The sequence below is a fragment of the Bubalus kerabau genome, chromosome 10, assembly GCF_029407905.1.
Source record: "Bubalus kerabau isolate K-KA32 ecotype Philippines breed swamp buffalo chromosome 10, PCC_UOA_SB_1v2, whole genome shotgun sequence".
NCBI lineage: Eukaryota > Metazoa > Chordata > Mammalia > Artiodactyla > Bovidae > Bubalus > Bubalus kerabau.
Window position 1 is genome coordinate 96606291 of NC_073633.1, and position 26420 is coordinate 96632710.

The following is a 26420-nucleotide window of genomic DNA, read 5'->3' on the forward strand; positions in this document are numbered from 1 at the left end:
ATGTGGTAATTTTTAGAATACTTGGAAACCAGACCTTTGAGGGAGTTAAGCTTCTTCACCAGTCAACTGGTTCTTGGGAAAAAATCAATTAGGTAGAAACACCACCCTATTTTTTTTTTAACCAACTAATGGAATCTTTGATACAAAGAGGACATGATTATAGAATCCATGGAACGCTCCTTGGGCATTGCCCTATTTAACTTGGAGAGAGTCTACTTGCAAAAAAAAAAAAAAAGTGCAGCAGATTGCTGTTTTCCATGACACAGATGTATAAAACATTTGGTCTCGAATTCTCTTTCAACAGCTGGTATTTTGAATCTGAGCTCTGGGTTGTACTATTAGTTCAGAAAGCTTGTGATGCTGTGACAGTGTCCACTGGCTGTAATTTTTCCTTAATTGTGCCTGCTGGCTAGGGCACCTTCTTCATGCGCTCTTCCATATTCTGAAAAATTGTACCAGTCCTAATAAGTCAAGCAAAGACCTATTTAATTAACTGATTATTACATATCATCTGTCAGATAACTGGAATATGGAATCACTCTGTAATCAGTCTAGGTCTCTAAGATACTTGCATACTTGTAAAAACAAAGAGAAAATCGGGACATAAAAAAGTAATAAGCAGTTTCTTTTAACTACAGGCTTGAACTGAACACTCTTTGGTTCTTCTTCAAGCAAATTTTTCCTTCTTTTTGCATAATAACATTGAGTTTAAGAGGAGGACTGGCTCAAAAGAAAAACAAACAAAGAAAAGAGGAAGAAGGGAAAGTTCCATCCATCCTCGGTAAATTAATACCCCTGAAAGAAAAGTCCAATATGGATATTCCTCTAAGGAAACCTGAAAAAAAAAAAAAAATGCTTTTTAGTACATGTCTCTGGAAGGCCTTTTACAAAGTCCAAGGACAGACTGACCATGGGAATGGACATGAGACAAGTCATTCTGGAACAGTCAAATGAACCTTGCTAAATATCCCCAAATCAAATAATGAGCACGCTTGGTTCCAGGCAGCTGCAGGTGGAAATGTGCCTGACATTGGTCACCAGTGTTTGCTCTTGTCTGGGATGCTTTCACACTTAATTCTCCACCGCCTGCCTCCCTCCCCTCCCCTCTGCCTTTTCTATTCCTTGCAGTCAAGAAAGATTCATAATGGAATGTTGACTCGGTGATCTCATTCCAAGGCCCTGTCTATTTAGACACAATAATTTGAAGAGGAAATAAAACTAGTCATATTGGAAAAGGAAAACTAATAAAAAGGTTTTAGTCAGTCACTTAAAAGGAAGAAACTGAATTCAATCTCTGTTTCATTCCCAAGCTGGTTTGTGTACGTAGGCCAAGCCTGGATAATAACACAAGCTCAACAAATCAGGATTCTGTTCTTGAGAAATTCAACATGTAGCTGAAAAGCCCTCATACGGGGGCCCTTCACTAATAGCTGATTTGCAGTCATTTCTGAAGTGGAAGGTAGCAGCTGTCTCCCAGCCGGCTAACATCAGGGGCTGGAGATAGCACCAGCAAGTGACACATAGTCTTTTGAATTGCAACTGTCAGATTGATGAAGGAAGAAGAATGTACTTCACAAAAACTTCAAGGAGGAATCTGGGTAAATTTTGTACTCAATGGTGCCGATATTAACAAAGAGACTAATTAGCCATGGAAATTGCATTATAGTTTTACCCCTTCTAGAAACTGGAGTTGCTTCCTCAATACACAGAAGCCAAAAAGCTAAAAACTCAGGAATGATAACTTTCAACCCAAAGCATATTTTTAAATGAAAGTTGGCTTTTATATGTATTTCTTGGTATAAAATATTAAAAAGATATATAGAGAGAACTAATATCTATTTAACACCCACTCTGGGTCAAGCATGATACCTGGAAATTCATACACATAACCCAGTTAAATTGCCACGACAGTCCTATGAGCTTCTGCAAAAAGAATAAAAGTCCTTCAGCAGTGTCCCACTGTGGAGTCATACGCAGAGAGAACTAGGTTGCTTTCTAACAACACAACACTCAATGAGATTAACGTTGGTGATAAAACACAATAGAGGACAGATACATAGTCCTCACATTTACTCTAGACAGGGAAGAGCTTTTGAACTTAAGCTGAATTCTGACAACTCTTCTAGGGGGTGAGATACTTGGTCCTGGGGGACAAGTCTTGGGGGACAAAAGAATTCTCCATAAACAGTGGAAAGAAAGAGGTTATTTCAGTGGGAGAACTGTAAAAAGTAAGAAGGCTACTCATTTAATAGGATCCAAAGAGACTTGATTTGGAATTAAACTAATAGATAATTCTAAAACTCCCAAAGCCATTTGCCCTCTGATCTTCAAATGCAGATAAAAGATAGAACTATTTACTTTGTGATACAGTGGGATTCCTATAATGATAACCAAAGTGTGGTTCTTTCTTTCAAATTACTTGCTATATAACTATTTATGGTTTATATGGGGTGTAGGTAGAACAATTGCAATCTGAGTGGAAAACTACAGAGTTCTCTTAATTAAATTAACAATTAAAAAAAAAAATTTTAACAGCTTAAAATAAGTAACTTTTAACCATCCCAGTAAGTTTTTCTAATGAAGTTTTCTAATCAAATCATTCAGTAATTTTAATATTTAAAAGATAAGGAAACTGGGACTCAGAACAATGAAGTGACTTTCACATTTTCCATGGCTTCTCGGAACCCGGCTTTCTTTCCTGGTTGCATTGTATCCAGTGTGGTTTCTCCTATACCACTGGGTCTCACTGTGCTGAACTATTTCTCAACTCACTTCAGAGCCATAATGAATTAACTAAAACTATGGGTTAATGTATTTATTTACCTATAATTTTAAGGGGGTGAGTAGTTGTATCAGTAACTGTCCAGTTTAACCCACATGGTCAACCTTACAGCCTTAGGTAGACCAAGCTTCCAAGAATTTTCTCATGGCATTAGGAACGTGTCAGTGTGTAAAGCTGTTTGTCAGAGAACAGCAAGAACTCATAGTCAGCCTGTTTGGTAAGATTCGTGTGACTAAATCTGATACTGGTGTCAGTGTTTTGGCAGCATAACCACAAAAATTACAGGTCAAATCCAGCCACTTATTATCCCATCTGGAGTTCCCTGATGAGAGAGGACATGCTGTATTGCCAGGCCCATATGAGATTAAGGTAATCATCTTAATAGTAAAAGACAAAGGCGTTGGGAAATATTTATTCGCAACAAGTAAGCAATTCCTACCTTGGATTTTGGCTTGAGTGTTGCGCTATCATTACAGTATACCTGAATTACATGACTTGGATATTTTGACATAATCAGAAGAGTAATGTGTCCTGAATACTGTGTTGAGACCACTACCCAAAATATGGAGGGATATACATTTACAGATGGAGGATTCTGATAGATTTGAAGGAAAAAAAAATTTGGAACTCCACTGAGACTCTTTATAATACCCTTGAAACTTTTCACTGACTCATGGTTTTGGGATTAAAAACCAGGCAACCTTGTTAAAAGAGTTGATGCCTTCTGAATGAATTCAACAGCCATTGTTTATCTTGGAAAATTATGTCAATGCTCAGCAGGCATTGATACCATTGGGCCTAATGTCTAACTAAGGTAAATATCATCTTTGGAAGAGATAAATAGATTTCATTACAGTAGTTTCTTTCAAGTTTCTTGGAAAGGATCTAAGGTGAGATGCTGGAAGATTGGTTATCTACCTAAAAGATCAGCTTAAGCCTCTCTTAATCATCACAAAGGTAAAGCTATTAGGAAAGGGAATGAATGAGTGCATTGAATGGCAATCTCACTGTTGTCTCAAAGACAAGCTGGCATTGCCCATTTGACTTCCCACTTCATGGTCTGCCCTTCATCTTACGCACTGGTCTCTTCCAAGGCTGCTCTGTATACTCATTGCTCCTCAAATATCCCTAGAATTTCACTTTTTCCATAACGTCTAAGTGTGATGTTCTGGCTAGGTAATCTTCTTGTCTAGAGCATAGGAGTAAGTGGTCATTTTGAGTCTCTTTGTATAATGATTATGTTAAATGTTTTAAAATATGCAATTTTGTATATCTTACAATTTGTTAAGTATATGTTAGTAAAAATTATCTTAAATAGGATAATGATTTCCTTCTTTAAAGTACTGAGTTTCCCATGTTTTCCTGCACTGAGGTGAAAAGAATTCTCAAAAAGCATCTAAAAAGCAAAATACAGGTCACTGTGATTATCATCTATCTGGCATTTAGGGGATAAGATGGACTCTTAAAGTTCTTTAAGACATTTGTGTCTAATGGCCAATTAATTAACTATGTTTTTCATGGAACAATCAGCTATCAAAGTCATCATGAGTCAGTGATTTAGTGTGTGACTTCTGAAGCCAGATTCCCTGGATTTGAAATCTGCTTCCTTCACTTTACAGGTATCTGGTCATAAGCAAGTAAACCAACATCTCTGTCTAGCCTTCCTCATCTCACAAAATGAGAACAATAGCAGGTTCACTTCACTGGATTATTATAAATTAGATTAATACAAATGTTTATGTTATATATATTATGTTGATATAAGTGAAGTGTTTAGAACAACGTTTGGCACGAAGTAAGAATTCAATAAGCAAGCTGTTATTATACTCTTGGAACTAGTTCACTTTCACTCACTCAAATCAGCACTTTTTACTTCCCACCTAACTCATCTTCCTGCTAGATTCCTCTTCTGATTGACCCATGCCAATACCTCACCCTGACTCATAGTACTGCAGAAACTCCTTAGTAACACAGAAACTTCTTAAAGACTACATCCTTTACTTCTTGAAATTTCCCATGTGATCTAACATTATATTCAGCCTAGGATGGGTAAAAACTAAGTGTTTATTGGAACCAATTGCCCTAGTCATCCCCAAACAGTAAATGGTCAGTCAGGCACAGTTCCCTCTCTGGTTCCTTGGTGAGATGACCCAGTGCCATCTTGAGAATTATTAGATGTTATAAGCCGCATGACTCTAATTAAGCCTTTAAATCTTATAGGGTGTGATCTGCAATATATTCATGACTTTGTTTTCAGAGAGTTATTGAGCAAAAGGACAAAAGCCAAGAACACATGTGGAGCTAGATGCCAACTAATAGACTCTGATATTCAGATTATGAACTAGATCAAATTGTTCTTTTGAAAAGAATAACCACATTATTAATAAGAGGTAGGCTGGAGAGAAATCAAATTACAAATCACTGACATGTAGCCAAGAATCCAGTCTACCGAGATACTTATTTTCTATTAATATAGTACCTACTTACCTGCGTGAGCTGAGAAAACAGCCACAAGTAAACATGTAGACAATTCAATCAGTGCTGGAAAAATGAATTAGAAGTGTTGCTCAACAAAAGTCATGTCACTTTACCACTTTCTACTTGGTTTTTTTTTGTTTTTTTTTTTTTTTTCCTTCCTCATCTATATAGAAACAGAGGAAAGTTAAACTACTGCATGATATATGAGGATTTTCCTTCCAGCTTAAGCTTTCCATGATTCCAACTTTGACCAGGCATCAGAAGCAGACTCTACAGGATCTGACATGGTCCGTGACTGTAGGAAACCAAAGGAGGACCAAAGGAAGTGAAAATGAGTCTTGCAGAAGAAGTCGAAGCCACTCTTCTAGTATAGCCCTAGTAAATGACTTCAATAATACTTTTAAAAACAAAAGCAAAAGAGGAGAATCATCTTACTGGTTAACCTTATCTCTCTAAAAGTTCTAAGCCAGGCATCTTTAGATTGGGTGGGGTTGACAAATAAATATGAGAAGTATATATATTTTTTAATTTAAAAATGATATTTTTGGAAGTGTCTATCTAAATCAATATTTTATAAATCCGGTAGTTGAAACGTGTTAGAAAAATTTGATATTTAAAGTAGCTCGAAGACTTCCCTGGTGGTACAGTGGATAAGAATCCACCTGCCAATGCCGGGGACAGAGGTTCCCTCCACGGTCCAGGAAGATTTAACATGCCATGGAGCAACTAAGCCCTGAACCACAACTATTGGAGCCCATGTGCCTTCCAACCCATGAACCACAACTACTGAGCCAAGCGCTGCAACTTCTGAATCCCACACACTCTAGAGCTTGTGCTCCACCAAAGAAGCCACTGCAACGAAAAGCCTATGAACTGCAACAGGCTGCAAGAGCAGCCCATTAGCCACTGCTAGAGAAAGCCCTCCTGCAGCCACGAAGACCCAGCTCAACCCGAACTAAGTAAGTAAATATAATAAAGCAATCTGTAACGATTCTTCCTACATAGCACATGATTGACAACTCATATATATGTTTGAAATTTTCACTTCTTTCATTAAGTAGAGTGCATCTCTACCTCAAAAAGTAGTGCCACACTTTTTGGGTGGGGGGGTGGGCGGGGGGACTAGTGCCACAATGTCCAGGTTTCAGGTTTATTCTTGCCTTTGTTTTGTGAAGATTAAGCAAGTTAACATACAGTAAAGCCCTTCAGAGGGAGCCTGAAAGCCTAAAGCACAAAACACTCAGGAAATGTCAGCTATTGTTATTCTTGTTGCCTTTTTTTTTTTTATGGTAGTATGTCCATAAATTTCCAACTATTCCCTAGTGAGGTGGGTTAGAGAAATCTCTTTCTTATTTGCTCCTTTTCTGTGAACCTCTCCTCACTACCAAATTCTCCCTGAAGCAAATAAAAGCTCTAACTGGAAAAACAGGATTCAAGTAAATTCTTCAGAGGATTTCACAATCAGATTTTGCTCAGGTAATGCATAATTCATCACACTAAGTTCATATTTTTGCTAAGACAGAAAGGCGCTATTAGCTTTAGTGATATTGATTTAAGTAGTAAAATCACACTTTTAATTCTACGTAGCCTTTTCTTGTCACGTTTAATTGCTTGTTTATCTGCTTTATCACCTATAAAATTGTTCTATTTATTGAACAATTGTTCTATTTCTTTTAAATTTCACAAGGGGTTTTGAAAATCTTAGAACCTAAACCCATGCTTCCAATTTTGATAAATGCTACCAATTTTTCTTTTTAACATGCTACCGATTCTAATATAAAATACAAAAAGAGGCAGTATAGAATTAAAAGATGGGTTTGGGAATCAAAATTTAGTCCTTTCATTAATCATGATTTTTAGGCACATTACTTATTATCGCCCAGCTTCAATTTCCTCATTTTTAATATAGGGACAATGATAGTTCAGAGTTCATAGAGTTATTGTGGGAAGTTAAATAATTTAAAATAAATGTCAAGGACCTTGAATGTGGTAAATTTTCAATGCTTATAATTTTATAGAAAGAACTGAGCAGGGCAGAATCCCAGAGGTCTTTAGAGTAGCCTTTAAAGAAAATTATTAGCCTCAGCAACTATTCTTTTAAAAGAATAAATGGAAATATAATATATACACTGCTCTTTAAACATGGATATTTATTTGGCTCTTGTCCATTTACACTCAGTTTAAGTGTACATATGTACACAGAGGCACACATTCAGGAAGCAGTGTATTTATATGTGCATTTACGTAGACAATGTGTATTATTGGTCTGTAACTTTCTCTGAACACATTTGAGCATACATTAATGAGTCTCTTCTGAATTCAGAATTGGCCCAGTATGTCCTCAGTAAAACTCAAATTTTCGGTGATCTAATGTTTTCCTACAACTTTTAAAATATTTATAATGTTTATTCTTGATCCATTATCTCTTTGGTTTCTAACACTTTACATTTAAATCTGTACTGCCCCCCCGCCCCCCCCCGCCTCCATCAAAACTTTGGAAAGAGCATCCTCTTCCCATAATTATCTCCAATTCACCTGTTTCCAAATATATTAATCATATTTCAAGGCCACTTCCAAGCCCTGTCGTGTTTATTGGACAACACCAAAACTACTCTTGCTAAAAGGAAGAAAACCACCCAAGAACAGAAGAGCATTCAATTGATTTCCATATTGGTAAACTGGTTTTTATCAATGGTACAGAGTTAAGTAACCTACTCATATTTAGCAAATATATAATAATAATAAAGATGATGCTACTGACTTTTCTTCATAACATAGGTGCTTTGAATTATTTTCCTAGTGTCATCACAGATTATACAAACTATGCATATTCTCCTTGTTAAATAAATTCTGCCCACCCACTCTGCATGCCTGCCACCAGCACTCCATTTATTTCATGACCAAATACACTCATGACAGGGGTAACTGGGGGTAACTGGTCTTAAAAGTATAACACATGTCCTCCAATAGATAAAACTTAGCTGACTCATACTGACCTCATGATCTTGAGTTTGTTAGGAGCTTATACTCATTAATGAAGCTAACTGGCCTACATGAAATTGATATTAATTAGGTTATTGAATTGGAGAAGGGAATGGCAATACACTCCAGTATTCTTGCCTGGAGAACTCCATGGACAGAGAAGCCTGGCGGGCTACAGTCTGTGGGGTCACAAAGAGTAGGACATGATTGAGTGACTAACACAGGTTATTGAATAAATTGAATTAACACTAATATGGTTTCTATGCCCTGATGGTCTCAGGAAAAGCCCTGACTGTCAAATGAAGTTGTATTAGGCACATCCTTCTACATAACTAACATTGCATACGGGAACTTACACAGATAGTCTCTGACTCTTCCGGGTTCATTTTTGTCACTAATTGGTGCTTTTTTATATTGTGTGTGTGTTAGCTGTTATTGTATTTAGAATTATTTGAAGCTTAAATCTCATTGTTTTTCTTCCCTATTTCCCTCATTATTTGTAAACATGCTATTTTATATGGCATTATATTTCTGGTTTTCTGTGATATTGGTTGTCTCCATATTATTATCTTGCCTCTACCTCTCTTTTAAAAATGTATCTTCTGTTTTCCCTATACATTTACTTTCCACTGCTTTCTGAATTTTCATTTAAGGCAGATGCGCATAGAGTGGAATTAAGACAAAAGACAGGAAGATATGCACTCACCTAAACTCGTCAGGAAAAAAAATTCATGCAGTCTAAGAAAAGGCGGCAAGAATACACAGAAGAACTGTACAAAAAAGAGCTTCACGACCCAGATAATCACGATGGTGTGATCACTGACCTAGAGCCAGACATCCTGGAATGTGAAGTCAAGTGGGCCTTAGGAAGGATCACTATGAACAAAGCTAGTGGAGGTGATGGCATTCCAGTTGAGCTATTTCAAATCCTGGATGATGATGCTGTGAAAGTGCTGTACTCAATATGCCAGCAAATTTAGAAAACTCAGCAGTGGCCACAGGACTGGAAAAGGTCAGTTTTCATTCCAATCCCAAAGAAAGGCAATGCCAAAGGATGCTCAAACTACCACACAACTGCACTCATCTCACATGCTAGTAAAATAATGCCCAAAATTCTCCAAGCCAGGCTTCAACAATACGTGAACTGTGAACTTCCAGATGTTCAAGTTGGTTTTAGAAAAGGCAGAGGAACCAGAGATCAAATTGCCAACATCCGCTGGATCATCAAAAAAGCAAGAGAATTCCAGAAAAACATCAATTTCTGCTTAATTGACTATGCCAAAGCCTTTGACTATGTGGGTCACGATAAACTGTGGAAAATTCTGAAAACGATGGAAATACCAGACCACGTGACCTGCCTCTTGAGAAACCTGTATGCAGGTCAGGAAGCAACAGTTAGAACTGGACATGGAACAACAGACTGGTTCCAAATAGGGAAAGGAGTACCTCAAGGCTGTATATTGTCACCCTGCTTATTTAACTTCTATGCAGAGTACATCATGAGAAATGCTGGACTGGAAGAAACACAAGCTGGAATCAAGATTGCCGGGAGAAATATCAATAACCTCAGATATGCAGATGACACCACCCTTATGGCAGAAAGTGAAAGTGAAGTCGCTCAGTCATGTCCGACTCTTTGCAACCCCATAGACTGTAGCCTACCAGGCTCCTCCTCTGTCCATGGGATTTTCCAGGCAATAATACTGGAGTGGATTGCCCTTTCCTTCTCCAGGGGATTTTCCCAACCCAGGGCTCGAACCCAGGTCTCACGTATTGTAGACAGATGCTTTACCGTCTGAGCCACCAGGGAAGGCAGAAAATGAAGAGGAACTAAAAAGCCTCTTGATGAAAGTGAAAGAGGAGAGTGAAAAAGTTGGCTTAAAGCTCAACATTCAGAAAACGAAGATCATGGCATATGGTCCCATCACTTCATGGGAAATAGATGGGAAAACAGTGGAAACAGCGTCAGACTTTATTTTTTGGGGCTCCAAAATCACTGCAGATGGTGACTGCAGCCATGAAATTAAAAGACGCTTACTCCTTGGAAGGAAAGTTATGACCAACCTAGATAGCATATTCAAAAGCAGAGACATTAATTTGCCAACAAAAGTCCATCTAGTCATAAAAGTATCATGACTTCCTACTCCCTATTATTACGATTATGACAAATCCATTGTCCTTCCCTCATCATTAGTTAACCCCATAAAGCACCAAATCGCTTAGTCAGTTATAGTTCAGGCTTTTGGGCGTGATGTTAAAGTCCTCTCCCAGACAGACCCCAGTCTGCATTGGCAGACCTATCACCTTCACACCCACTGGGCAGTGGAGCCTGTCCTTTGGCCAAACTACAGGGCTTACTGTGTACCTTTAACTCATGCCAAGTAATATTTTACGCTGTGACTCTCTTTGTGCTCTTTAAGATTCAGCTAAAGTGCCTTCCACTATATTACCTCTAAGTTTCCCAGACATATTTATTCAATTAACAAAGTTTTTTCTATGTTCCTTAATATTCTATTGTAACACGCAATAAATCATAGCTTTGTTATTTGTGTCTCTCGCCACCATTGAAATATAAACTCCCATAGAGAAAACAGGTTCTCGCTGGGGACTTACCAAGAGTTGCAATTAAAAGCCTTGAAGGAAAGGAGGAAATCAAAAAGGTCTAAGACAGCTCTGAAGTTGACAAATGTGTATTTTTAAATTCTTTTACCAAAAGTTGGCTTTGGCCTCCTTATATTTTTTTCTTTCAGTTTCATAGGCGATGCATGTTATATGTAGAATTTTTAATATAAATAGTTTAAAGGAAAAAAATCACTTGTGGTCCCCTTAATATTTCTCATTGACACTTTTTCCACTTTGGGCTTTTAAATTTCCTACATGTATTGAAAATTCTTTTCTGTGCAAGATGTGAATTTTTTGTTACTTTTGGATAACTGTATTCATTTAAAAAACAAGACAAAAATTGCAAAACATATCCTACATCTTTACATGATTTGCCTATAATTTGTGACTGTACTTGCTGGTAGGCAAATATATAAAAAATATGAAAATGGTATGTTCACTCTGAAAGCACATGAATTTAGATAGCCTAAATAGAATATGAACTTATGATGTATTATATTATTTTTAGCCATTGTTTTATAAATAATTATGAAATATTAGCATTATGTTTTATAGTCAAATGGAAGACAAAACTCAACAATATCAGCTGAAAAATATTTTTTAAGGAAAGGTAATTTTTACTTTTTAGTTTCTAAAGTAATATACTCTAGTGTTAAAATTCAATTAGTCAGCAATACAGAAAATGAACTGGATCATCCAAGATGTATATAATATAAACTGCTTCTTGGGCATCCTTCTAGAATTTTCTATTCATTTAGAAATTTTTAAATCAAACAGTTCTATATCCTTATAAATTATCTGCAATTTATTCTCTTCAGGTAACAGACTATTTTATTTTAACCATAGCTACATATTAGTATATGTATATATATGTTAAATATATATATATAGGTGGATAGATAAATAGATATACATAGATATACATATAAATAGATGATAGATATCTCAGTCTTCTTTCTGTGGTATGCTTGGGTTGAAATACACTCAACCTAACATGTAGATTGTTGCCAAGATTTCAATAGATAGATAGATATACATAGATATATGTATAGATATGTATATATGTGTATGTATATCTATCCATATATGTATATCTATATCTATATATATATCTGTATATCTATTCAAAGTTTTGTATTTTTCACTATATAAATTATTTGATTGTTTTTATTGTAGTTTGTCTTAAATCCAAGCTAAAAATTCTTTTTTTAAAAAAAATTTTATTATAGCTATTGTTAACAGGTAAAACTAGTTTTTTAATTTTTAAAATTTCTTTAATTAAAAAATTTTTAAAATTTCTTTGCTTTCTTCCCATTGTTATTGAGACTTTATTGTACTTAAAGTTATTGTACTTTATGTTACAATAATTTTCTTAATGGTTATATTTATAATTTAATGATATTTATAGTATTCCTAAGTGCTTCCCAGGTGTCTCAGATGATAAAGAATCTGCCTGCAATGCAGAAGGCTGGGTTCGATCCCTGGGTCAGGAAGATCCCCTGGAGAAGGGAATGGCAAAACACTCCAGTATTCTTGCCTGGAAAATTCCATCGACAAAGGAGCCTGGTGGGCTACAATCCATGGTGTCGCAAAGAGTCGGACACGACTGAGCGAATTTGACTCACTGACTCATAATATTCCTAATGATTATATTTAGAATCTAATGATATTTATAATTTTCATTAATGATTATATTTATAATTTAATATAATATTTATAGTTCTTTATTTTTCAACATTAGGCAGTATTAATGCTATATAATATTTCCAGTTATGAAATATGACATTTCTCCACTAAAATTTTCTTCAACCTCTCCTTTCCTGTCAGAAATTTATATGCCATATTTTAATTTTATATTGTCAAGGTTTTTAACATTTGCATTCAATTAGTTATCATAATCCCTTTGTTTTTCAAGCTAAGGCCTATATTTAAATTGAATCTCCATTTCTTGACTATTCTTACAAGATATAGCTTCTCTTAGTCTTTAGTTGATTCATCTCTTAGGATGAATTTTAAAATTCATCTCAGGAGGTTGAATTTTACCATAAGGGAAGTTTCTCTCTCTCTTTTGATTTTTGTTTTTTGTTTTCTTTTGTAATCCAGGAAAGGCTCATGAGTCCTTGCATGTTTCTGTGTGTGTATATATGTGTGTGTGTGTGTGTGTGTGTATAATATTTTGTTTCAGAATTCTGTGATGACAATGAGAAAACTCTGAGACTAGATCACACTTGAAATTAAACTCTTTCTGTTTCCATGTTGATCTTACACTCCTACACCCTGGAAATTCTTGTCTTCCTTTATCTGTGAAATTTTTTCCGTTTTTATCTTTGAATATATATTCCATTTCTGTATGTTTTATACCACAGATATACTAGCTATGTGATACTTTGATAGCTTCCTATAGCTATCAAACTCCTATAGCTTCCATATCATGAGCTCTCTAATTATATTTTCCTTTGTGACATCCTCGGGTCTAAATATCACGTCACCAACATGACATTTCTCAGTTTTAAAATGCTATTAGTACTATAGAAATCTATTTTTTTGCTGCTGGTTTTAATGTCATTACTTTTTATGCAATAGTGTATTTTTTTTCTTAGCCTTATTCTTGAGCTTTGTCAGTGTCCCTTCCATCTCCCAATACTTTTTTGTTACCTCTTTTAACTACTTTTATCTCATTTTTTTCCAAAGTAATTTTTTGTCTCTCAATTAATTCCTTTTTTTTTTTTTAGTTCACATAAAGTTTAATCAGTCAAGTTAATGAAAATATCAAAATTTGTGAGTTACTGTCTGGCAGAGGAAATTTAATTTTGTTGCAAATAATACAGTATTTGGTGTTTCCACTCTGGATGGGCTATGCTGCAGAAAGAGCAATGGCATTGAATCTTAGCTCATCAGGGTCACGTTCCATAAACTTCTTGCAAACTTCTATGGTATCCTCTAATAAAGTTTCATCACTAGTTTCCCCATGGTTAATTGGAAATGGTTTCCGTCCATCAAATTCATAGAGATGCCCATCTACATGAACTAATGCAATAAAATGAAGATCTACTTTTTCATCTATATTTGGTGCCTCAGTCTGACCTTCATGGGCACTGGTTTCATGAGTAACTCGAATGGCGTCAAAGTGTATAAAACGTATTTGGTAGAATTTTCTTCTATTTCCTAGAAAGTTTGTGTTTCCCTAAAATGTACTTTCATTTGCTCTTTAATGTAAGTCATGCATTTTTTCATCTTCTTGTTTCTGTAGCGTTTGTGCCAAGGTCCTGCTTTGGATTCCTCCTGATTATTGCTCAGAAGAGTATGGGGAATGGGCAGGTGGTTGACTTGTGTTAACTGCTTTGTCATTTCTGCACTTTTTCCATCCGGTTGGCTCTGTCTTCTGTCCTGGGTAGATCTTTCTGCAACTGACAACTCAAGTAAGTCTATGTGACTTGCAAGGAAGCACCTCATCACAAAGGCATGTTACCTGAGGATTTGGTGTTTCTTTTGATCATTTTTCTTATGATCCTTCAGACACTTACTTCTTATTGTTCCAAATTAAAAAAAAAATCATTACATGGATCTATCAGGACTTACTTTAAGAAGAATCTGTACTCTGCTTAAGGCTCAGAAAGATGAAAACTGGCTTTCGATTTCTTCCTTCTGTTTGATCCAAGCCCTACTATATGGTGGCTGAGACGGTTAAGTGTCTGCCTACAACGTGGGAGACCTGGGTTTGATCCCTGGGTTGGGAAGATCCCCTGGAGCAGGAAATGGCAACCCACTTCAGTACTCTTGCCTGGAGAATCCCGTGGATAATGGAGCCTGGTATAGGTTACAGTCCATGGGGTGGCAGAGTTGGACATGACTGAGCGACTTCACTTTCTTTCTTTCTTTCTTTCCTACTATATTTGATGGACAATTACAATTCATAGACCGTAATTGGGAATTTTAGTCACTTTTAAGTTTTAATGCAAATATGAGTTTATATTTCCAAATTTAAGCTTTAATGTTCATTAGGTTTCTGGCATGGGGCAGCTGTAAGAAGTAGAATAAATACGTCTACTCCAGCATATTTTGTAGGAAATCCTCTTTCCCTTTTAAACTTTTTGATAACAGTCTGTTTTAGGGAATTTATTCTCACACATGTCAATCACAAAGCTTTTACTGAATTTAATTTTAAAAAATGAATGGTATAAGTTACATTGATGTCTACTATCTATATTATATATCTATATTCCAGGTTGTGAGGATGTTCTAAATATTCCTAATATTTAAAAAAAAATTTCTTATGGGGATAAAAGTAATGCTGAAATTTTAGAACCATGCCTATATTTTAAATCAGATCAGATCAGATCAGTTGCTCAGTTGTGTCTGACTCTTTGTGACCCCATGAATCACAGCACGCCAGGCCTCCCTGTCCATCACCAACTCCCGGAGTTCACCCAGACTCACATCCATCGAGTCAGTGATGCCATCCAGCCATCTCATCCTCCGTCAACCCCTTCTCCTCTTGCCCCCAATCCTTCCCAGCATCAGAGTCTTTTCCAATGAGTCAACTCTTCGCATCAGGTGGCCAAAGTGCTGGAGTTTCAGCTTTAGCATCATTCCTTCCAAAGAAATCCCAGGGCTGATCTCCTTCAGAATGGACTGGTTAGACCTCCTTGCAGTCGAAGGGACTCTCAAGAGTCTTCTCCAACACCACACTTCAAAAGCATCAATTCTGCACTCAGCCTTCTTCACAGCCCAACTCTCACATCCATACATGACCACAGGAAAAACCATAGCCTTGACTAGACGAACCTTTGTTGGCAAAGTAATGTCTCTGCTAGAGGATTTAAACCACCTATAATTTCACTACCTTATAACCATTATACTTCAATTCATTTTAAGGTGAATATTTTCTCACATTGCAAATTTTCTGAAATGGCTTTTGCCTTACAATTGGTGGCAGGTTATAAATTAATTAGGAGTCTATTTTATATGTTACTGGTATGTAGGCTTCCCAGGTGGTGTAGTGGTAAAAACGCACCTGCCAATGCAGGAGACAGATGTGGTTTCCACCCCTGGGTCAGGAAGATCCCCTGGAGAAGGGCATGGCAACCCACTTCAGTACTCTTGTCTGGGAAATCCCATGGACAGAGGAGCCTGGTGGGCTAAAGTCCATGGGATCACAAAGAGATGGGCACAACTGAAGCCACTTAGCCTGCACACATGGTATGTGAAAAAATGCTGAATCATATTGCTGATCCCCAGTTATATGTACTATTTTAAATCAAAGGTGGAATCATATTTATGTAATTTTGTGGCCAACTTTAAATGAAATGCAACAATTTGAGCTCCTTGTAGGATCAAATAAAGCAGCATTGCAATATAATAATCCCTTTAAAAACATCATGTAATTTTATAACTGGGTGATCTAAACACCTACACAATTTAAAACAAAGAGAAGAATGGTATCTGCTCCAAAATCCAAAGGTAACTTAACTTCTCTAAGTCTCAGCTTTTTACTTATGTATAAAATGAGCCTACTAATGATACATACCACCTAGGGAAGCCAATGCTTCTTCAGTGAAGTGTTTACTTCAATGGGGCACGTGTTAAATACTCAAAAAATGTGAATCATCTGCATTATGGTTACTAGGATCATTAGTGATGATCCTTCAGGGAATGGCTCCTTTGCGTTTACCTCCAAAGACCAGTGGCTGATTCCATTCTATTAACTTGACCTGCTTACTTCATGCCAGACACTAGCTAGGCACAGGAAATACAAAGACAATCACAGCTCTCACACAGGCTCCCCTATGGACCAGTTTACTTTCAGGATCTCATTCACTTCTTTTGGTTGAATAGATCAATTTCCTCTGAGCATTCATTGCTTTCCACTGACCACGGGCCACATCTCTTCCCTGCAGGTTATACTCACGTGTAACACTTGCCATTCTCCCCACCCACCATTTGTGCCCTATTCCTGCAACTCTCTTCCAGTTACCCCTTCATTTGTAGGGTTCTTCCCCTCTCCTCTCTCCAGAGACCCAAATTTCTCCTAACCCAACAAATATTCAGAATTCAGAAAGAGATTCCTTATCATCTGATTTCTGTTCAAACAGAAGAAAAGGAACAAGAACTAGAAAACAAACCAGTTCACCAGTTTATTGGGCAATGCCATTCACACTGAACTCTGCTTGCATCCTTCAGGAACCCAGCCCCTCTGACGTCATTGCTCCTTCCTCCACAGTCCCCAGAGCATTATTCACAGTATTTCTTATCATATTCTGCATCATGGTATTTGTGTGCATGTCCTCTTTGCCTAGATTGTGATGTCCTCAAGGGTAGAAATGTTATGTTATTTGTCCTTGTCACCATAGCATTTGGCACACAGCACATGCTTAAATAAATGCTTTTTGAATTGTATTACTTCAGCCACCTTACTCTTAAGACCATTGTCAGGATTACTAATTGCCTGAAGTAAATCATTCCATCTACTTACTTGAAAAACAATCAACAACTGACATTATCATATATGTGTGTGCATGTGTGTGTATGTATGTATATATATATATGTATATATGTATATGTAGTTGTGTGTGTATATATATATATGACTCCATCCACTTACCTGAAAAAAGATCAACATTTGATATTTTCAAATGTGTGTGTGTACATGTGTATGTGTATATATATGAAAAATATGTTTTCCAAGCCTTTCAACAAAAACAGCCATCTCCTTGTGCTCATTTCCATGTATCAGCTTCAGAGACAAACCTTGGTTAACTCCTTAACTATTCTTTTCTTCTTCATATTTACAAAGCATGTATACAGGGCTCTTTCCTAACTTTCCTATGTTCTTAAGTGGAAGGTAAGCATTGATTTTTTTACACATCTTGCCTTTCCTCACATATACTTTGCCCCTCTCCAAAATCCTAATATAGTTCAACTGAATTTCTCCTTGGGTCCTCAACCCTCCTGTTCCAATCAGGACTGTCATTCCTGACAATGTCACAGTTGCATCCTGGGGAATTTCCCTGATTATTATGCTGACTATTCCTTTTGGCCCTCTCCTGTGTTTGCTTTCATGTTTCCAGGATCCCAACTATTTGTGTTTTGGGTTTGTTCTTTACCTTGGTGCATCATATCTTCAGCAGTTTTCCAAGAAACTCCTTATAATTCTTACTTTGGGGGCTTGGGAATTACTAGAAGTTTGACTTAGCATGAATCCTTGGTTAGATATGACCATCTCTTAGAAATTTGAAGGCATTGCCTGCCTTAAGAGATTCTGATATATGATGTGAGAGGTGAAATACTGTTTGTGGATTGCAAGACACAAAGTCAGGTAAGTTAATTGGAGAGGCAACATTAGAGGTGAGTGGGGAGGAGACAGAGCTGAACTGAAATCCAGGCAGATTTTCCAAAGCATCATTGCTTTAAACATGAAAGAACATGGTAGGAAATCTTGCTGAGAGTAAAAGGATTGGAAGTAGAGGCTGTTATATGGAGCCAGAAAAAAAGTGCCCTGGAACAACAACAAAACCATTTCCAGCCACTTTCTACTTGGTGCCAGCCCCTGAGAGGGAGATGCTTCAGGGGCTGACCAAGATCTTGACACCAAGACACTCTCCCACCCCAATTGCATTTTCTTAGATGAGATTAGCTTAGCGTTCATGAATTCATATATGACCCTGAAACATAAAATGCAGTCACACCAGGGAGCAAAGCTATTCATGTTTCCTTACAATTGAGGATCTTTCCAGTCCAGCAACTAAGGCCAACAACACAATGGTTCAAGCACTCTTTCAAATCATCCTGCTCAAGAGGGCCCTTTCGTTCTCTATCATTAGGCAGCTGCTGTCTCCGAAATGGAAAGGTTAGGAATGATGGCCAGGCCAGCAGCAACCTCACTGGTACTGAGAAGTCTGAATAGCAAACACATGCAGAATTCTATGAAGATGCAAAACTCCATTTGAATCAATACCAATAAATGATGCACAGTTATACCTGTCTTCCATTAGGTACTGCCCCATGCTGTTGGAAAACATCTCTTCAGCCTTGCTGTTAATGTGGTACTTGGTCTTTCATTGTCCTCGTGAACGTTCAGGATCATTCCCTAAATGGTACCTCAATGTGCCTTTTCTGTACCCTGTGAAACAAAGTTTTCTACTCATGGACACCAGATAATATTAACAGGTAGAGCCTATTGACAATTGTTTCTAAGTGAAGTATGCTTAGAGGTCTTACCGCTTCCAAAACAGATGGGGTACATATTTGTTCCAAGAAAGGAAAACTCTTATCACGTGCAAATCTCTCACTTACAATTTTCTGCTTAGTCATGATACTTATTTGAGCTTTGGATATATATGATGCTAAAAATGCACTGGAGAAAGAAATCTCAAATAAGGTAAATGAAAATCTGGAGGAGGGTTATAAAAGCAATGAGAATACTTTCCTACCACCCAACTTCCCCACCGCTGAAGAGCTCACAGGGCTTTTCCTACAGGCCTTGATCTGCAAAGTGTGATCCACTTGACAGCACTGTCAGATCACAAGGATCTTACTAGAAATTCATGATTTCAGGACCCATCCTGCCTCAATCAAAATCTTCATGTTTAACACTCCCTAGGTGATTTGCATGAGTACTAAAACTCAAGAAGCACTGCCTATAGGGAAACTGTGTCATAAGAGGAGCCATAGGTTGTCAATAAGTTTCATTACTGATGTTGCTTTTGATCATTTGTAAATGGTGGTATCTGCTAAGTTTCCCTACTATAAAGTTACTTATTTTCTTTTTGTAATTACTAAGTATTTTGGTTTCCCTTCTGGCTCAGCTGGTAAAGAATCCGCCTGCAATGAGGGAGACCTGGGTTCGATCCCTGGGTTGGGAAGATCCCCTGGAGAAGGGAACGGCTACCCACTCTAGTATTCTGGCCAGGAGAATTTCATGGACTGTATAGCCCATGGGGTCACAAAGAGTTGGACATAACTGAGCGACTTTCACTTTCACTGATACAGAGACACTTTGAAACTATACAAGCATCCTATTTCTCTTTGTATTTTGCTTACTAACTTTAACATCTATTGATAATACTTGACTGCAGTAATTCTGGTATTAACCAAATGGTGATTTTAAAAATCTTTTAAATAAATTCTTTCTGAACAGTTTTAGAATACACATATACCCTATACCTAGTTTCCCTGTTACTAACAGTTTACAAAAATATACTTTTTGTACCAATATTGATCCATTATTATCAAATAAAGTCCATAGTTTATTCATATTTTCTCAGTTCTATGTACCATCTTTCTTATTCTAGAATCCCATCCAGAATGACAGACTACACTTAGTTACCATGTCTCCTTAGGTTCACCCTGCTTGACAGTTTTTCAGACATTTATTTTCTCTATGACTTCCTCATTTATTAACTTAGAATTCAATTTAAAGAACTGCCCCTTCTCCACCACTTATTTGCTTATGTTTGTATGGGCTAATGGATGTTTATTTTATCCTACATATTTTAAGCTATTGGAATCATTATTTTTTTTATTACACAAATTGTCTCAAATGTGTTTGGAATTCTTTCAAGTTGACTCCTTGAGATGATCCCATCTGCTTTTGAGCACATCTGACTTTTTGGCATCATAAAATGTTTCAGGCTCATCATGTACTTTTCTGATCCCAGCCCGGAATCAGATATTTCCCTGAGGAATAGGGATCTTCCAGTTGGTGAGTGGTGTTAGAAACCAAGATCTGAAGAGGGGGGGCTAGGTATTTTTTTGCTACAAGGGTGTCATTACTTCTAGTCTCTCTCTATGGCAGAGCTAGAAATTATAGAAGTATTCCAAACCATACATACAGATATACCTATTTCTATTTCCATGTACATTCAAAATCATGAGTTTATACTCAAATATGACTGAATTTATAATCAGGTAACTCTGAATACAATTCAATAGTACAAGATTCTCTTTAGCCTTCACTTTTTACTTATTTGCAAGTTCTTTATCTGTCAAAAAGCTTGGATTTCATTATCATATCACTGTAATTCACTTATTTATTCACTCACAGAATACAAATAAAGAAGCTGCAGAATTGGTAATCCATACCTCTTGAACACCTCTTCATAGATCGTAGCCTTCTCACGGTGAAAGGGCTTGTGCAACTCAGTGAAGCTATGAGCCATGCCATGCAGGGCCAGCCAAGATGGACAAATCATAGTGAAGAGTTCTGATGAAATGAGGTCCACTGAAGGAGGAAATGGCAACCACTCCAGTGTTCTTGACTCAAGAACCTCACAAACATCATGAAAAGGCAGAAAGATATGACACCAGAAGATGAGCCCCCTGGGTCAGAAGCCCCCTGGGTCAATATGCTACTGGGGAAGAGTGGACAGCAATTACTAATAGCCCCAGAAAGAAAGAAGCATCTGGGCCAAAGCAGAAACAGTGCTCAGTTGTGGATGTGTCTGGTAGTGCAAATAAAGTCTGATGCTGTAAAGAACAATATTGCATAGGAACCTGGAATGTTAGGTCCTTGAATCAAGGTAAATTGGACGTGGTCAAGCAAGAGATGGCAAGAGTGAACATTAACATCTTAGGAACCAGTGAACTAAAATGGATGGGAATCCGTGAATTTAATTCAGATAGCCATTATATTTATTAATGTGGGTAGGAATCCCTTAGAAGAAACGGAGTAGTCGGACACGACTGAAGCGACTTAGCAGCAGCAGCAGCAGCAACAACATAGTCAACAAAAGAGTCTGAAATGCAGAGTACTTAGGAGCAACCTCAAAAACAACAGAACGATCTTGGCTTATTTCTGAGGCAAACCATTTAACATCAGAGTACTCCAAGTCTATACCCCGACCACTGAGGCCGAAGAAGCTGAAGTTGACCAATTCAACTTCACTTTTTGGTGCTAGTTCTTAGAGGTATTGTGGGTCTATGAACACCTTCAAGAAGTAACACCAAAAAAAAAAAAAAAAAAGATGTCCTTTTCATCACAGGGAATTAAATGCAAAAGTAGGAAGTCAAGAGATACCTGAAAGTAGAACACTTTCTAACACCATACACAAAAATAAACTCAAAATGGATTAAAGATCTAAACATAAGACCAGAAACTATAAAACTCCTAGAGAAGAACATAGGCAAAACACTCTCCGACATACATCACAGCAGGATCCTCTATGACCCACCTCCCAGAATATTGGAAATAAAAGCAAAAATAAACAAATGGAACCTAATTAAAAGCTTCTGCACAACAAAGGAAACTATAAGCAAGGTGAAAACACAGCCTTCAGAATGGGAGAAAATAATAGCAAATGAAGCAACTGACAAACAACTAATCTCAAAAATATACAAGTAACTCCTACAGCTCAATTCCAGAAAAATAAATGACCCAATCAAAAAATGGCCCAAAGAACTAAATAGACATTTCTCCAAAGAAGACATACAGATGGCTAACAAACACATGAAAAGATGCTCAACATCACTCATTATCAGAGAAATGCAAACCAAAACCACTATGAGATACCATTTCACGCCAGTCAGAATGGCTGTGATCCAAAAGTCTACAAGCAATAAATGCTGGAGAGGGTGTGGAGAAAAGGGAACCCTCTTACACTGTTGGTGGGAATGCAAACTAGTACAGCCACTATGGAGAACAGTGTGGAGATTCCTTAAAACCTGGAAATAGAACTGCCATACGACCCAGCAATCCCACTGCTGGGCATACACACTGAGGAAACCAGAATTGAAAGAGACACGTGTACCCCAATGTTCATCGCAGCACTGTTTATAATAGCCAGGACATGGAAGCAACCTAGATGTCCATCAGCAGATGAATGGATAAGAAAGCTGTGGTACATATATACAATGGAGTATTACTCAGCCATTAAAAAGAATACATTTGAATCAGTTCTAATGAGGTGGATGAAACTGGAGCCTAAGCCAGAAAGAAAAAAACCAATACAGTATACTAACGAATATATATGGAATTTAGAAAGATGGTAACAATAACCCTGTATACAAGACAACAAAAGAGACACTGATGTATAGAACAGTCTTTTGGACTCTGTGGGAGAGGGAGAGGTGGGATGATTTTGGAGAATGGCATTGAAACATGTATAATATCATATATGAAACGAGTTGCCAGTCCAGGTTCGATGCACGATACTGGATGCTTGGGGCTTGTGCCCTGGGACAACCCAGAGGGATGGTACAGGGAGGGAGGAGGGAAGAGGGCTCAGGATGGGGAACACGTGTATACCTGTGGTGGATTCATGTTGATATATGGCAAAACCAATACAATATTGTAAAGTTTAAAAATAAAATAAAATAATACTTTAAAAAATTAAAAAAAAAAAAAAAAGAGATACCTGGAAAAACAGGCAAGTTTGGCCTTGGAGTACATAACAGAGTAGGGCAAAGGCCAACAGAGTTTTGTATAGAGAACGCACTGGTTCCACAAACACACTTTTCCACAACCCAAGAAATGAACTTACACAAGGTCGTCACCAGATGTACAGTATCAAAACCAGGTTGACTATGTTCTTTGCAGCTAAAGATGGAGAAGTTCTATACAGTCAGCAAAAGTAAAACCTGGAGCTGACTGTGGCTCAGATTATCAGATGTATATTGCAAAATTCAGGTTTATACTGAAGAAAGCAGGGAAAACCACTAGGCCATTCAGGTATGACCTAAATCAAATCCCTTAGGATTATACAATGGAAGTGATAAAAAGATTCAAGGAATTAGATCTGGCAGACACTATTCCTTGATATTTTTTCCTTGATATTGTTTCCTTGAATATCCAGTATTCCTTGATATATTAAAGTATTTTATAGGGAGCAAGGAATATTTAAACCTTGTTGATCAACATATGATTACTAACATTTTTAAATTCCCATCTCAGTATAACCCAAAGATGCAAGTATGATCTAACCCAGAAAAGAAAGGCGTTTCTAATTTAGGCTTCCTCTAAAACAATAGTGTGCCTTCTTTCAGTAATTTAATGGGATTTCTAATCTGAATTTGTACCTCCAAATGAAATGTGAGCATGAAAAGAGGAGGAAGTGACAAATCAATAAGCCATCAATGAGAACACATATGAGGCACTTATTGAAATAAGTCTGGAGAGTCAAAAGGAGAGTTAGAAAGTTCACAAGGCACTTAATATTCTCAATGGCAGCCAAGGCACAAACAAATAAAAAAATTAATCATTTATAAGAGTAAAATCCACACCCTTTGGTTTGGATATCTAAAAGTCACTGTAACAGTCTGCATTTTTCAGTGGACTCAAGGCAGAGTTTCAGAGTCCTAAGCCCTGTCAAAATATTAATAGAGAGTTATCTCCCTTTCCCCTTAAAGAGGTTGACAACCTTCCTTAATTTGGAGCCCAACAGATAATAAGCCAAGCCTGAACATGACTCCTTTGGGTCTTTATCCAATGTCTCTTTGGATAAGAGGCACTTTGAGCAGTGCCTCTTTTCCATGCTCTTTCCTACTTATCTCTAAATTGCAAAAAATCTGTCTCCTACAGGTAAAAATTATGGTACGTGATTTCTCTCACTCTCCTTACCCCCATGTATTCAATGGTTAATACCATTCCAAAATTTTAGTGGCTTTACACAAAATATATATATATATATACACACACACACACACACACACACACATATCTCACTTGTGTAGCTTCATCAGGTGGCTTTTGTTTGAGTGGTGATTCAAGGAGACTCAGGTGTCTTCCATCTCATGCATCACTTCTGTTTGGTCCTTAGAACCTTCTCTCAGGGGCTAAAGGGGAAAAGAAAATGAAGTTTTTCAGGCGATGGATTCATGAACTAGACCTATATTCCACTGGTAGAACCCATTCACACGGTCATGCCCAACTGTAGAGAGGATGGGAAATAGGTGCAGCTGAGTGCCTGCATGAGAGGAGCCATGGTTTGGTGAACCACCAGACTGTTTCTACTGTAGGTAGACTCCCATAAAACAGATTTCTATCTTTGCTTAAATTCATTTGATTTGCTATTTTATCATTTGCAACCAAAAATACAGACAGACTGTGCAGGTTTGTGGGGCAACGTTATTTGACCTGGAGGCTGGTAAGTACGTAGAATCTGATGTGAAGAGTTCAGGAGAGGTCATTCTAGAACAAAGTCACAGCTGGGAAAGCATCAGGCAGGGTGAAGGGATAATAAGCAGACCCAGTGTGGCTGGAGCAGAAACAATGAAGGAAAAATACAAGGAAGCACACTGAATGTTAAACTGTGCCCTGTGAGCTCAAAGTGCTATGGAAATTCCAAGAAGAGAGTCATTTGGTTAGAACAGCCAAGAAGACTTCATGGAGAAAGCAGAGCTTGAGCTGGGTCATGAAGGACAAGAAGGATTCTGTTAACAGACAGAAAAGGGAGAAAAACTATTTTTATTTTGATGCTTCTGAAAGCCAGCAGACAAAATGAGGTACTACATCACTGACTAACTTATTTCTCATGTAGAAGCACTAGGGTCTTATATATATAGTCTAACCTACTGTGAACACATATTAGTTGTTCCTTTGTTTAAATGCCTGTGTATCCTGTAGGACTTGACTCAGTTTTCAGAAAGTTAATGTCATAATATTTTTTAAACTAAAATTAGAAAAAACCATAAATAAAAACAAGCATTTAAAGAAAGGGGGGGATTGAACACAAATATATAAGCATGCAATCATATATATATATAAGATATATGCATATATATAAGATATATCCATATATATAAGCAAATATATATCATTTAATATAAATATATATCATATTTTGGAATATATATATGTGTGTGTGTATAAATATATATATATATATATATATATATATATATATATATATACATTTCAGCCAAAATTTTCTCAGAACTTCCTGGAAATTAAAGCAAAAACAGAGACATGATCATTTACCTAATTCTCAATATCTGTGAAATATCCAAGTAATTATACTAATTTTTAATGGGAAGGAAAATTTAGCCTTCAACCAACAGTAGAGGAAATATATCAACTGCATTTTAAACACTGAACAATGTTCTGTGAAGTTTTATATGGGCTCTTTAGTGGAGCCACGGAAGACAGTAAATCTCAGAGGTTGCCCAATGTGTAGAATCATTACTGCCTCCTTGGTGAACTTCATGACACATCCATTGCTCACTCACAAAGAGCCAAAGCAAACTTGATTGTTAAAAAGATTTTCCTTACTGAAGGCCCTAAACCTCGGGAAGAACCAGGATCATCAGAAAGGAATGTTTCTGATGTGTCTATGCAAAGTTGGTTCAGCTGCTTTGATTTAATTAACAACCAGTCAATTCAATCAATTAACAATTTGATTCCAGGGAAAATATTCTATCAAAATTCAGTAATATGAAAATGAAAGAGCCCACCAATATAGATTTTTATCCACTTAGATGGCTATTTACCATGTGAACCATGTAAAGACACAGCGATTTTTCTTTGAGTATAGTTCTGAGTATTCCTGGGAAATAGCTAATTATCTGATGATAATGACTTGTGCATGCATGATGTTTTCAGAACTTATTTACAAGTATAACTATC

The 26420-nt window shown here is 37.0% G+C and overlaps 1 long non-coding RNA gene across 2 annotated transcripts; it reads right to left on the minus strand.

The window, feature by feature from the left end:
- Nucleotides 1–479: 479 nt before the first annotated feature.
- Nucleotides 480–26029, minus strand: LOC129620687 (uncharacterized). 2 transcript variants are annotated; one of them, XR_008698666.1, is made up of 3 exons: nt 25776–26029; nt 24522–24631; nt 480–835 (listed from the first exon to the last, which is right to left on the minus strand). It is a non-coding gene; the product is annotated as an uncharacterized LOC129620687 (long non-coding RNA). The 2 variants fall into 2 exon arrangements; XR_008698665.1 differs by lacking the exon at nt 25776–26029 and adding an exon at nt 24933–25533.
- Between the last annotated feature and the right edge of the window lie 391 nt (nt 26030–26420).